This window comes from Ptychodera flava, chromosome 8 (genome assembly GCF_041260155.1).
Source record: "Ptychodera flava strain L36383 chromosome 8, AS_Pfla_20210202, whole genome shotgun sequence".
Taxonomy (NCBI): Eukaryota; Metazoa; Hemichordata; class Enteropneusta; family Ptychoderidae; genus Ptychodera; species Ptychodera flava.
Window position 1 is genome coordinate 44,729,612 of NC_091935.1, and position 16,294 is coordinate 44,745,905.

Genomic DNA, 16,294 nt, shown 5'->3' on the forward strand with positions numbered 1-16,294 from the left:
GTTTTATTGGTTGTAATTTGTTTCTATACTGTTTTGTTGCAATTTTAGTGTTTTTATTATATTGTGTGCTGTATAGTGCGATTGTGTGCGTGTGTTTGTTTAACAACACCAAGTCACAATCTTTATCGATTCAATTTCGTAATAATAAAGTAATAATAATGTCGCCGACATAAAAATATGAAGGGCTGTGAGTACAAGGATATTTCGGGTAGCTAAAAACAGGAATGATATGTTGAATCTTGTTATGTTATCGCGTTGTTTTTAAAGTTCTTATCATGTTATAGACCAGCTCTAGCAAACATTATACCGTTCGCATGGCGTGAGACCGTGGCGTGACAGCGATATCGTAATATCGACAAGTGTTGACATAGCAACTCTCATGATAAACAAACAAAAGGGCCTCCACTCTCCGCCCCGTACGACGATCGGGGGCGATCGAAATGTAGGAGAGATTTAAAGGTATACAGTCACTTGTAATCTAAACATGCCCATATATGGTCAAAGGGGCGTTCCTCGGTATTCAAAATGTCCATGTGAGGGTGCTGTTTTTAAAAAGCGGCTACCCGCTTAAAATCTATGATTGGTTAGATTTTGTCTTTCCATGGTAACTGTGGCGAAATTGGAACAGGTGACAGTATACCTTTAAAGCAGCGAAGGTTTTTGATCGTTAAAGATGGTGATACCATGTCGCACCATAAAATGTTCTTCCCGTGCGACTTTTTCTAAGTATCGGTATATTTTATCATAGTGTTCATTGGTTGAGATATTGGGTATTTGTCGCCCACGGTGTTGACTTCAGGCAAACGCACATATCGTATAGTTATGAATGAAGCCAGTTTAAACAAATATTCCCACATTTATGAGCAACACGGCATAATTTGATGAAGAAAAGACACAATTACTGTGGTAACAGGAGTTCATAAGGTAAAATCCGTCTGTTACCTCATGGGTTGTTAAAGAGTCGTTTCGTATTTAAGGACGATAATCCTCTGTATGTATCGTTGATCAGTGGAACACGGTCGCACCGTGGTAGAAATAACTAATGAAGGGGACTAGGGTGGGTAATTAATAAATAACGAACTGTCTTTTTGAACAAGTAAACGGTGACAGTGTGCAAGGTTGTGTTGTAAAAATGTTATTTGTAATAGTTAATTAAGTTCCATTAGCTGTATCTTCTTGCGATTTTTCCGTTAGTTTTGATTGAAATGATCACTGGCTCATGTTGAATAGCCTGTCAAATAACAGAGAATCGCATATTATTCGGAAACATTACGTGCCCTACAACTAAATAACATGTGATTTTACGACGAAAATTTCAATTTTTGTCCGGACAGAAATACAAACTCTGTTGACACGCGGATTGCAACGTAGGCATTCTTCTGCACCTGCGCGAGCCATTTACAGCAATTTCAAAATAAATATTCATTACTTATGCCCGGCACTTACGTCGTAGTCCATTGTCCGAGCACGTTGCGTAGCCAGATGTCTGGCAATCCACGACGCAATGTTGTTTTGATCCCGCAATCAACGTGAACTTGTACATCTGGCGTGATCGCGGCGTCACCATATCTGCGTTCTCCCCAGCACGCTGAGCATGCCAGACGTCAACAAACGAGCTCGGAAGGGCAACACGTTTGAACAAAAATTAGCAGTTTTATGTGGCTATAACATCACTAATCATGTTTGTTTCTTCGTAAAACAATATTTTGCAACAAATATGAGCCTCCAACATGGAATTTTCCGAGGTAAAAAATGGTCAAAAGTTACAAATAATGGCCCCTTTAATAAATGAATGTATTGCTCACTAGCCCCTGTGATTTCACACATACGGAAGCGTTATCTGACAGGAAGATGGCACATCTATGGTACTCTTCCCCTTTGTGTAATTCATGGCACTTGGCTACTTGCTCTGTATATATTCATACATCATAGAAGTTCTATAATTAGTTAGGGAGCCTCTGAAGTAAAAAAAATATTTCGACGAACCACTAAAATGTTGTAAGGTATATTAGCTAACCACGACTATTCGATTGTTACCTTTCTAATGAGTCCAAACCTGTGGACCATTTAATCGTATTACATCTCAATCACACACAGGTGCAAGATTAGATGTGACTTTTTTCAATGGGAAAGCAACACCAAGTTTCAGTGGAAATCTTTTCATCGGGGGATACTCAGCTGGTGATGACATATCAACTGTGGGTACAGATTTCTCTTATGGCAGGATTCTAGACACAGGTACAGGATCAGATCTCCCTTCCGGGTATACGTATGAAAACTTCATTAACTATGCAAGAAGACTTCATTTGCCTACTGGCCCTGGCAGACCAGGTGTATACTACTGTGATGCCAATGCTAACACTGGAGAGACTGAGAGACTGCAGACAGTTTTGGTTGCAGAAGAAGGTAAATTGTGACGTTTTTCCATGGTGTCACTATTATCATGATTCTCCATGCCGACCACAATCTATGTTCCTCCTTTCTTACTTCATTTTCTTTTGTACTGAATCGTTTTTTATGGTAAGAACCATGTAAGCAAACAAACTGAAACATCCTCAAGGACATTGGTTCTTTTTTCTGTGAAATTGTTTTTATGGCTTTATGTGTTTATTTATTTGTTTGTTTGTTTGTTTGTTTGTTTGTTTGTTTATTTGTTTGTTTGTTTGTTTGTTTTAATCATTTTCTAGTTTGACAAATACTTCCTAGGTTTTCCCTAATGGAAACTGCCTGGATATTACTCCTTCAGTTATTGAATTCTGTTTGCAGTGTTCTTCCTTTGTCATTATCTTATCACTTTTGTCACACTCCCTTTGTGTAACTTGAAGTAAAGAGGGAGCCTTCGTTTTTAACAAGGGGGTTATCTGTGGAATTAAAGGCATAAGTAATTATTAAAAAATTAAAAAAGCCCCGTCCAATGTTTTCGCAAATTCAAATTCAAATTCATCTAAAAACTCCCCTTCTAAACTGTTAACTGGATAGATTGATGTAATGATATTACAATGAGTAATTTGCTTGTCAAAAAAATACATGTTGTGTCAGTCATTGAAGCCTAATAAAACACATAAATACACAAAACAAAATTTCAATTCCTATTCTTACATGGAAACTCATGCCACTTTGCCATGCCAAGAAGGGACAGAAAATTAATGTAACTGGTGTCGAAACATAACGGTACATAGTAATTCATTTTTTGTCGCATTGAACAAGACTTGGCTGCTGAAAAAAAAACAATCACACGGAATATGGTCTTAAGAACTCATAAAACGCAAACAGCAGATTGTTCCGTGTTTTTATTTCGAAGCATTCAAACCAGCAAAATGAAAATAAACGATATGTGGAGTAGTTTTGTCTGTATCACAACCAGCATAGTTACATGTCGAAACGTTTTTTTGTTCACAAATCTTGTTTTTTTTTCCGTTATGTAAACATTTTGCTCAATTTTCCAGTAATTGAAACATATCACTCAAATGTAAAATTGGACCCGAATCCATCAAGACGCGTTTTGTTATATTTGACCCTCCATGTCCAAGCTTACACTTTCTCATCGCCCCCCCCCCCCTTAACCGGGGGCTACCTGAGTGGGACATATCGTTTCATTTCTGCCTACCTTAAACATCGCCTGTTCTTTTTGTCAAATGTTTTGAAATCTGAGTTTCTGTGCATATGCCATTTAAATCTGCCTGTATTTAGGAGTCTGTTACTAAGCCGTAAAGTCTGCTTTTTTCGTTTTGTCTATTTTATCAACTTTTTTCCTTACAGTAATTGATATCGCTATTTCGCTTTCACTGTATCATCAAGTCAACGTTTTTAGTTCATTGATGTTGCGAGCAATGTCGACATTGCAAGGATATCGTAATTTGATTCTTTGTACAGCTGAAATAAAACCAGAAATTCAAACAAAAACAGTAAGTTGGGGAGATGATGTAACACTGACCATGACGACGAACATATCAGAAGTATCGTTGAAATGGCGACACAACGGGATGCAGAAATCAGAATGGCATGGCCAGAGTAGCTTTGTGATATCATTTGCAAAGACCACTGACGCTGGAATTTATGAATGTTACAGCAGTGAAACACAACGAAGTCAAGGAAAACATGGATTTATGAGACTAATCGTGAGAGGTAAATTATCTATACTTATAGCATTATAAAACATGATCGATTACCATTTTTCCTATATTTATTATTGAGTAGCATAGAAAACAATACAGTACTCACATGCTCTATTATAATGACCGCTACCCACCCCCTAAATTGCCAAGGACTAGAAAGTCGGGCGGCGGGAATTGGCTGCAGGTGTATCCGGTAAAGACCTGACAATTTTCCGGACAGAAAGAGCGTGAATAAGGATGTCAGGCGGCAGGAGCAGGGTAACAGAAGTGTCCGGTAAAAGACTGACAATCTTTGGTACCAAAAGCACGGGTATTTAAATCTCGGATGGCGGCGATTGGGTGACAGGTGTGCTAATTAAGGGGCGACAAATTTCCCGTACTTAAAGTGCAACCATTTGAATTGCATTCAATGGGCTGCCTGGGACAGGTATGCCGCAAGAGGGGTTGAAAATTCACCGTACAAAAAGCGCGTAGATTAGAATCGCTATCAACGGACAGCTGACCACGGGTGTGCCCGGAAAAGGGTCGACATTTTCCGTACCATATGGATTGGAATGGCCTTCAGCGGGCCGTTGGCGAAAGCCTCACCCGAAAAAGGATTGACAATTTGTCGTACCTAATACCCGTGAAACTGAATGGCTCTGAGCGGGCAACTTGCGATAAGTGCCCGATAAATAGCTGACTATCTTCCGTACCTCAAGTGCGGGAATTTCAATTGTCAATTGCCGAGGCCGACAAGTATGCCGCTGCATTACTACCAACCTCCCGTCAAAAAGACAAGAATGTACAAATTTTATTCTGCGTCTACATTTGCCGCACAGATGGTAATATCTTTACCTGCCAAACATCAATTAATATCAATTTTCTTTTTTAATCGAAATTTGCCTTTCAATGAGTCAGGAAAAATTATATGGCGTAAAAGCCTATCGATGTATGTTGTCGAGTATCAGGAATTAGGCGACGAATGAGCTCGATAAAGGTTTGGCAATATCCATCCCCTAAATTGCCGAGGACTAGAAAGTCGGACGGCGGGAATTGGCGACAGATGTATGCCGTAAAGAGCTGACAATTTTCCGGACAGAAAGAGCGTGAATAAGAATGTCAGGCGGCAGCTGCAGGAGCAGCGTGACAGAAGTGTCCGGTAAAAAAGACTGACAATCTTCGGTACCACAAGCACATTTGAATGTTGGATGGCGGCGATTGGACTACAGGTGTGCAAATTAAGGGGCGACAAATTTCCAGTACTTAAAGTGCGACGATTAGAATTGCATTCAATGGGCTGCCGGGGACAGGTATGCCGGAAAAGAGATTCGAAATTTCCTGTACAAAAAGCGCGTAGATTGGAATCGCTGTCAACCGGCAGCAGACCACAGGTGTGCCCGGAAATGGGACAACATTTTCCGTACCAAAGAATGTGGATTGGAATGGCCTTCAGGAGGCAGCTTGCGAAAGGTTTACCCGAAAAAGGATTGACAATTTGTCGTACCTACGATCCGTGAAATTGAATGACTCTGAACAGGCAGCTTGCGATAAGGGCCCGATAAACAGCTGACTATCTTCCATACCTATAGTCTGGGAATTTCAATGATGAGGCAAGCAAAAAAAAAGAAAAAATTGTGCTGTTCCGATAACATGGTTTTAAAAATAGGTTAGGTAGGTCGGCAGGAATGTTTTTTTAAAAATATTTTTATTTTTAAATACGCATTTTTCAGGGGTTCAGGGCGCTCAAACACTGGCTACAACATTTCCAGAAAAATATGTCATGCATATAAGGAATAAAAACATAAAAGACATCCTCGTACAACCAAAAATTTAATACAAAGTAACGAACGCGTGATTTTACGGGTTTTCTTTCTTTGTTTGTTTTACTTCCGTGTTTACATAGCTCTAAAAAAAATTAGGGTCGGCCGGTAACAATTAGGGTAGGTCGGGTTATCGGAACAGCACAATTTTGTTTTGTTCGGCCTTGTGTCTTCACTACAGCCCTATACGTTGCAGTTTTCATTCCGATCGAGAATTTACGGAATTTTTTATGCGATGAAGGAAATTTATCGTTGTTCGTAGAATTACTTGATGTTCCATGTTGCTTTCCCGAAGATCATACGATAATTATTCATTCAGTTCACCTTGAATTTACATTGAGGTGTAGCTTTGGGGTTATCGCCAGGTACGAAGTCCACCTTTAGACGTGCGACTGTTGCCGCGCCGCGATATTCCTGAGTTATTAAATCCATCGACGGCACCCCTTTCGATATTTTGGAATAATTATAGGTAAAGCTTTAGCGAGTCGAAATTTCGTTGGACATGCCTTCTCTGTTTCCGTGTCTGAATTTGTAGCGTCATATTTTCGTAAATATATCGTGAGAGCACTGCATTGATCACGACAGATCGGTCTGTATCGTGGCGTATATATATATATATATATATATATATATATATATATATATATATATATATTCAAAAGTAGTTAAAGTTTAAATTCACTCGGTTATAAAGATAGATAGATAGATAGATAGATAGATAGATAGATAGATAGATAGATAGATAGATAGATAGATAGATAGATAGATAGATAGATAGATAGATAGATAGATTTGTGTCTGTGTGTGTGTGAACGGTACCAGTGCAGGAAAAATGTTCCGTTCGATGTTGTACAATACGGGTAATATCTGTCCTGGTCTACGTCACACAGGGGGCGATCCGAGCCAGTTCATGTGATTATATTCTGATCATTGTAATGTTTTGAGAGGGAGACGTGTATTGCATAAACTGTGTAACTCTTACATTCCAGAAAGCTCGCGTACAGTATTAAGTAGGATATTTTAGGAAAATCAGATATAGATAAAGAAGTCAACTGCTCTTAATGCATACCGCTTTTTGAAGAAAGTAGAATTATTGCAAGGCAAAAAGGATTGGACCATTCATATTTTGCATTTAGGTCAGTGTTGGCAGTTCAAGCGTATTGTACTTTCTTGTCCTAAACAAGAAAAGTGGCCTTTATATCCATCCAATAGATTGAAAGGGCAGTGGTCTTCGGAACGGCGCTCAAAGGTCGCTAAGGACCCTACGACCAATATAAACGCTGAGCTACGTCGGCGATTGATGAAAGTTAAAAATGTTGGTCTTAATGTACATCGTAAAATTTAAATGTTACAGCTATTTTGACAAGATTCATCTATAAAGTGCATGAAATACATTGTTTGTAAACAAAAAAGTTGCACATACGCACTTCCGACGACCACCTCCCTTTTATTTCTCTTCATCAGTGTTTGGGTAAACAACTTCCTGGTTGTAGTCATTTGGTTCACAGGCTCACATGAAGATAAGATTATGACCTGCACATTATGTTGAGATTCAAAATCATAACAAACAAATTAGTGCATGCCAGCATTCATACCATTCCCACACCAGGAGTGGAGAGTATGTTAGAGGCAAATGGGACCAGTTTAAAAGCCGCTGAGTTTATTCATTAATTATGAAAAGAATCTAATCGAAATTTAACACCATGAGGGACTTGTCAGTTTCTTCGGCCTTGGGGGGGGGGGGGTAGATTATTTTTTGCCGACGTCAAAAAGTGGCTGACCCCCTATTCCAAATTTTGAAAACAGGGTGACCACCTCTATTCCAAATTTCGAAAACAAGGTGACCCCCCGCATGCCACAACTGTAAAACAAAAGGTGGACATAAATGTTATATATATATATATATATATATATATATATATATATATATATATATATATCATACATTTATATTTTAACAGTCATTGTTTTTTAATGAAATTGTTGACATGTCAGTTGTAAAAATGGGAATTTCAAAGTGTCAATCTTAAAGTTGAATACAGTAAATTTTGAATGAGCTGTAAATGTATTTCACACTTTCTATGCTTGGTGATATATATATATATATATAATATATATATATATATATATATATATATATATATATATTATATATATATATATATCATATATTTATATTTTAACAGTCATTCTGTTTTTTAATGAAATTGTTGACATGTCAGTTGTAAAATGGGAATTTCAAAGTGTCAATCTTCAAGTTTGAATACAGTAAATTTTGAATGAGCTGTGAATGTATTTCACACTTTCTATGCTTGGTGATATATATATATATATATATATATATATATATATATATTATATATATATATCATACATTTATATTTTAACAGTCGTTCTGTTTTTTAATGAAATTGTTGACATGTCAGTTGTAAAATGGGAATTTCAAAGTGTCAATCTTAAAGTTTGAATACAGTAAATTTTGAATGAGCTGTGAATGTATTTCACACTTTCTATGCTTAACCAGATATCCTGAACTGTTTTACAGAAATGGATGTCAATCATTTATGTCAAAGAGGAAAAAGCAGTAAATCAAAAATTTTGATGGGTTTTAAGACTTGCCAGCCATCCAATTAAATCTCCTGAGGAGCCATAGAGAGGTGTCTTAGCCAAATCTGATGTGTGCAGTGTCTGAGATGACCTTTTCTTGTAACATTGAAACCATAAAAGCACAGCTAATAATGACAAAAACTGCCTTTTTTTAACTGTTATTTTAGTCATAAAAAAGCATCTTTTTAGAGAAAACCTGAGACACAAAGGAAAACAGTTGCATCAATGACAATGAAAGATATCTTGTCATTTTTCTATCTCTTAAATAAGTCACTGTATCAAATATATATTGTGAAATATTTGTGCATGTTGCTTTCTCATACTGAATTATCATAGGGAGAACAGAAAAGTATCAGGAATTTGTCATGCTTTTCATATGAAATGCAGATTTCATAACTGTACACTTTCACTTAGCAAACATCAAGATATCTCTGGCATATATCTCTGATTTATTAAGTATGGTGCCCTAAGGACGCAGAGAAAAATATGAAACATCCTGATATCTCTGATATATATGTCTTGTATATTAAAGTCATGCACCGGAAAGACGTACTGAAAAATGTCTGATATATTAAAGTAATGCGCTCGAAGAGCACGCTGAAAAATATTGAACATACAGATATCTCTGATATATGTATGCCTAATATGTTAGAGTTGGGCGTGCTGAAAAATATGTCTGATAATTAAAGTTACGCGCCCGAAGGGTGCGCCGAAAAATGCAACTGAATGATGACATTTGTGGCTGACACGATGCATTTTAGGCAATGATGAGCCTGTGTCGAAATTCAAAAACACACTGACCCCCCTATTGGGCATTTCAAAAACATGGTGACCCCCCCCTATCACCAAAGTCAAAACAGGGTGACCCCCCCATGAATCCACCAACCCCCCCCCCCGGCCGAAGAAACTGACCAGTCCCTTAGCGTCGCCATGACAAATGCTTGGATGGTAGTTTCTATGAGCCTTGCGAGTACATTCATTCTTCGTGAACTGTTGACCTTGTGTCACATGAAACAAATTGTGAATTGATTTTATACTTATTTATCAACGAAACGTTAAAGGCTTCTTGTCAGTTGAATGTCATTTGAAAATTTCAACATCAACAAGGTTGAATCAGTATTCTGGCGCGGTAATTCGTTCATCATTTTCTTACACACTTTGCTTAACTATATCAGCACTTCAAGTTGAACTCCAAACGATTGATGTATAGCTTTCTTTATGTAGTCATATTGCTTTATCTTGCACGAGATTCATGATTAACTTTATAATTAATTTCATAAGCCAAAATGTATATGAAATATGCTTTATCAAAAACTTCTGAGGCTACACCTGATTGATTCACAATTAAAATAAAACAGAGTTCATTGGAGTATAAATTAATTTCACAGGTTGTCCTAATGGAAAATGGGGATTACCGGGCTGTCTACTCTCCTGTCCAACGTGTTACAATGGAGGGATGTGTAACTCAGACACTGGGGAATGCGTCTGTCCACCCGGATTTCAGGGAACAAAGTGTCAAACCGGTAAGTAATCAGATATACCAAAAAATTCTAGAGACAGGATATGCACTTCGTGAGTGCCTCGAAACCTATTCGACATACGGGCAGCAATTCAATTAACGTAGTGATATTTTTCAATTTTAGGTTGTGGAAAAAACAGCTGGGGTATGACTTGTGACAGAGTATGTTCAACTGGCAATTCTGATGCATGTCGTACAACAATGTACTGCCTAGCTGATCCCTATGGATGTTCATGCACTGCATCATATGGAGGAATCGACTGTGCAACGGGTAAGTACTATAATGGGTGGTAGATTAATAGAATCTAACATCACCAAGGATGTGGGATCAGATTTCTCACACGAGTTGAGGATATTTTGTCTCAAACGAGCCGCAGGCTCAATGAGTGTCTCAGATTAAAACAAAATGCGTTAAATTTCACTAGAAACATTTAACTGTATCATTGACTAGATATCAATCCGCGTCACTCGATATAGTCCTATATTTCCCTCAGATCACACGCTGCAACTGTTCATGTAGTCACTGCCGAAACTTTAACTTCTGCTCCTGACGAGACATACATTAGGCGATATGTTCAAAATGGCCTATGTTTGAAAAATTCGACTGTCTTTTGTCAGTCTGTCTCCAACTACGTACAATATAATCCACGCTGTCGTCATCTACTGCATGGTTTCCTGCTTAACGTTTAGTTTTAATCCGTCTGCTGCTCATTGCGTCATTGGATAATATTTCGTAGTTGGAGCCAAATGACATTTATTATCCAATCAGAGATCGTGTAATATATACCGCTTTCGTGTATGCACATTTATACACAGTGTGAGATGATTTCTGGGAGTGTGGGATCGATTTTCTTATCCCAGACATGTTCATTAATTGCCTGGATTTCTCAACGAAGAATTTTGAATTTTTCATGACACCAAAGTGATTTTAGCAAATAATGATTCGCCTCTTTTAAGTTTGAAATAGATGGGTATGGTTTGTGGCAAAAGACGTTCAAGTGCTAATTCAGACGTGTACAAATGTACTTCATAGCTGATCTCTTTGGATGTTCATGCAATGCATTCCAGTACAACTAATACTGAGTGAATGATAGAGTGGTTGTGTTCAACTACCGATTCGGACATGTACAGCATGTATTGGTGCTCTAAGTCCCTTGATTCCAATCTCTCTTAATTCATTACATCCTTTAATTCTGATCTCGCAAAAAATGAAGAATTTAATCGTCCCTCTGAATTTTCGGCGCTGTCAAGATAAGGGTAATAAATTAATAAATAATACCTCTCTCAACCACACCAGCGTTGCAATATACATCCACGATAATAATGATCATCGAAAAACCATTCAGAAGTTATACAAAGGCTGTAGTGTATTTCATATTTCCGTGTCGAATTTGAATAGTGCACACAGTCTTTAAATGGTTTAAAAGTGGATCCCCTGAATCAAGTATCACAATACAAAAAGTCGGCATTATAACACTGGCGTACTGGCCAGTATAACTTGTTCGGTGGTCATGTGATTGCACACCAGGTACATCGCTTTAACTTTCACAGAATGGGAATGACTACGACATAATCACGAACTGCAGTAGCCTTCAGTGGAGATATTCTCTTGTGTATTTTTCGTGAAGGGTGAAATATTTCCATAAATATGATAAACTCCAGACTGGCATTGGAACTAATTTGGGATAATTGGATCTTTAGAGTTTTCAAAGTTCTCAAAAGTTTTAGGTGCCTTATAGGTGAATGTTCCAATATTACAAATAACTAATAAATCAAGTGTGTAACTTATAAAGAAAGGCAGATGAGCTTACATTTGCAGATTAAAACCGACATTACTTCAGCATCCATTTATCCCAAATTAGTTCAAATCGTGTTGTTAGCTAATTCTGGATCTTTCACCATAATTTATCTACAATTTCTTTTTTCATCAGCGTATCAGTCACTCCAAAGCGTCGTATGGCAGCCTAAGACAGGTTTTCAATGGAGGTAATAAACGAAGATTACCTTCACGGGTTTTCCTAGCGACTGAATGCGTTCCCTTTGAGTCTATGCGGTAGTGAGTTAGTTTCTGCCGGATTACCTATGATTTCGAGTGAACACCCCAAACATCTCCACACCCCCCCCCCCAGTATTACGTTCAACCCACTCATTGCGTTCGCCCCACCTACGCGATCTTCATGAAAACATAGCACAAATCATCGCTTTAACCCCGCTCAACTTTTCACAAATCAGACTTGAATCAAGTCTACCAATACGATAGCCGAGTACGCACGCTATGTATCCGCCGCGCCAACAATGAGTCAGCAATGGGCGCTGAATGTCCCTGCGACGACACTCATCGCGTTAGATTCTGCTTTTACTTTTTGGTTTTTTTGCTAAAACTACCCAGGAAAGACTTTTTAACGCCATGGCTTAATTTTTTCGTTTGCATCAATCCAAAATAACACCATATAACCGTCTTTTTTCTATTTACCATAATCGTTAATGTGGTTTGTGAAATTATTGCAGTAATCTGTACACATTTATCGCTTTATCGATAGATTGTCAAAGTGGAATGTATGGCTCTGGATGCACACAGACATGTCATTGTATCGATGGTTGTGATAGAGCTACAGGTGAATGTAACAGCGGTGGTTGTGAGCAGGGATGGAGTGGATTCAAATGTCACAGTGAGTAACAAACTATGTTCAATATCCCAGTGAAAAGTATGGCTCTGGATGCACACACACATGCCATTGTGTCAAAGGTTGTGATAGACAGGTGAATTACAGTGGTGGTTGTTTGCAGGGATGGAGTAGCTTAAAAAGTCAAAGTGAATACCAATGTACGAGCGGCCGATTATAAAATAATTAGTTGACGCTTTCACATATTCTTTTCTTATAATTGACCATTATTGTTACGGCTTTCGGGTCTGTCTTGTCGATTTAGTTTAAAACTCGTAAATTTATACTGCCTGTAATTTCGACTCTTGTGACCTATATGTCGCAGCACTTCAAACATCAAATAGTTATAATCTTTACTGACAATGGACAGATGTAGCTGCATGATGGGCGTAACTCACAAATATAGTTTAGTCTAACATTTATTTACTGTTACTTAGTTAAAAATTCTGCCATTGCAAAAATTTTGGGTTCAAGAATGAAATTTTTGGACGAAAAGTAGGTTTTTAGCCCAGGATGACAACGACCTGTTAAGTACCTTCAAAGGTCACAAAACTAAAAAAATACAGGTACAAAAACTATTAGAGGCAGGAGGAAAAAAATTACTGGTACGAAAGAAATTACATCTTTGAAAAAAACTCCAGGTATCACAAACAAATTACATGTGAAAAAATAACAGGCATAAAAAAATCTACGAACGGAAAAATAACAGGTATGACAAAAATACGGGTATGAAAAAAATACAGGTAAGGAAGAAAATACAGGTTTGAAAAAATGACAGATGTGAAATGAAAACATACCAAGGTGGCCAAAGTAAGCCACGATACTTTTTACACATTCGATCACAGTATCATTATGTTGATGTCTCAAGGGCCTGCATGGAATTTTATGTCGCAGCATTGTTGGTCACATGGTAGTGTATATATCACAATTGCAATATTTTTTTAGTTCCAGATTCATGTATTGACGGTCTCTACGGTGAACTGTGTGTTTACAAATGTCACTGCAAAGACAATGCAGCATGTGATAAGACGACAGGAATCTGTTCAAATGGCGAGTGTGCTCCAGGATGGATCAATTTATCTGATGACTGTCAACAGGGTACATAGGCTTACCGGTTTTTTTGTAGAGCATGTTAGTTACCATCGTAACATTATAGAATTGACATATGTGTGCACTTAACCAACCTGATCATGCAATTGCACAATGTGGTTGTGAACGTCTTCTATTAAATGTTGATACTTGACCAATGGTTTTGTTAGGCAAACTCTCGAAGTTAAAACTACTTCACCGTTATCATAAATGACGACAACCTAGCTGTTTTCGATACGTTTCAGTTCGTAGCATTTACATACATGTGTGTCTACTCCAATATATTGTGCTATTCAAATCGTTCAAATCGTATTTGCGGGGTCGTACGCAATCGGTCTGTGTTGAGTCAATTCTGTCGGAGCACAGTTCCTTGAATGCGGTGTCCCCCAGGGTTCGGTCCTTGGACCAATTCTTTTCAGTTTATACATTGCACCATTAGAGGATATCGTGACCAAGTATGGGCTTAATTGTATGACGTATGCAGATGACACCCAATCTTATATCATTTGTAAGGGCGATCGTGTCCGATCGATGTTATCGAGTCTTGTGTGGAGAATATCCGAGGGTGGATGAGAGAAAATATGCATGGTTTTCAATGACGGGAAGACAGAGATTTTACATTTCTCATCTAAATTCAAAGGTGTCAGCCCGGTAACTCGCTGTGATGTACAGATTGGTGATGTCACCATACAGCCTTCGAACGCAGTTCGTAATCTTGGTATTACCATGGATACAGTCGGTAGTATGTCGGCCCATGTTGTTAATGTTTGTAGGTCAGCCTCCCATGCGTTGTGGAAGATAGGAAAAATTCGTAACATCTTAGATCAGAGCACTACGTAGGAACTTGTTCACACTTTCATCACGTCTCGTTTCGATTATTGTAACAGTTTGCTTTTTGGCCTGCCAGCTTATGAAATTCAAAAGCTGCAAACGATTCAGAACTCTGCAGCCCGTTTAATTACTAGAACAAGAAAAAACAGACCATATCACACCTTGTCTTTACAGATTACATTGGCTTCCAGTTAAGCAAAGGATAGAATTCAAAATTCTTAGCATCACTCACAAGATACTAAAAGGTCATGCTCCAAAGTATTAAGGTGAATTGCTCACAGTCCGTGACACTCAGCGCACACTTTGCTCTCACTCTAGTGTTGTAAATTTATATCAGCCAATAGGAAACACGGTGTATTACGGTGATAGGGCTTTCTCAATTTGTTGCACCTCGCTTATGGAATTCTCTGTCATTACATATTCGAGCGGTTCAGTCATTCGATGTTTTTAAAAGTAAACTGAAAACTCACCTTTTTACGTCTTTTTATTCATAATTTTTGTAGTTTTTATGATGAATTTTTTTTATAACATGTTGCTATTTTAACTTTGCTTTTTTTACTGTTAGTTTAAAACAATTTTATGTTTCATCCTTCTCTTTGTTGATTTTAAGTGTAAAGCGCATTGAGATTATTTTTAATATAATGCGCTGTATAAGAAATAAAGATTAAGCCTATTCATGCGTCAGTGGCAGAAAATCAATCAAAATACAAACTGTATCACTATTGTGTACATGCGCCTACAATGTACAATTGTGACCTGTTCGAAAAGCGGATCGCATTTCTTTTTGCCCCCAAAAAATAAAAATCGAGTTTAAGATTTTGTGGTGTTCATTAAAGGGGCTAGGTTTTTTTCGGAAACGTCATACAGAGGGTGGTTCTGGCAATAATCTTCTGCATTCATTTGCCGAACGTTTTATAAGAGCTTGGAACAATTTACACGACTTTGACAAATACGAACAATGCTAATTTCCGCTAGAGCGAGAGCAAAGTTTGTCATCAACGTTCACATTACTTTCTCAGTGATTTTTGTCTCTAACTGAACCATGTATGACGTGCGGTATGGTGTTCCCAAGTATAGGTAACATTTCGTACCGCTACCTGTGCGCAAAATTCGACAAAGTTTAGGAGACATGGGCACCAATCACCTATACCGTTTGCCACCTTGAGTAATCCCGCCTGCAGAATCTGGTTTCCCCGGTCCCATAGTAGTCGTTACAGATGGTGGTAATACCTGACGTACTTTGGTCAGAATATCCCAAACAAATGACTGAAGCGACTTGCCAATAAGCATTGATAGGCCATCGTGATTTAAAACATTAAGGTAATATGCGCCTCGAAAGTGAAAGACTTAAACTTTTGCTCAACTTTCCTCATTGAAACTTTCAACCATTTTCTTACCTAAGCAAGAATAAAAATCAGGGGTCACCGTGCAAACTTGGTACTAGAGAGACAAATAATTTGTGATTTCTCGATATTTGAAATCCAAAATGGCCGCCGTCCCTGTGTTAACTCTATGAGAAAAAATAAATTTTCTATTTTCGAAAAACTAAGACGGTGAAAACTTTTCTTTCGGCAAGAGCTTCAAAATGAGCTCCCACAAGTGGTAGGTCAGAAGAAAGTTGATAAAATTTGAAGGCCTGAATTTCTTTCCCCGAGGTGCGTTCTACCT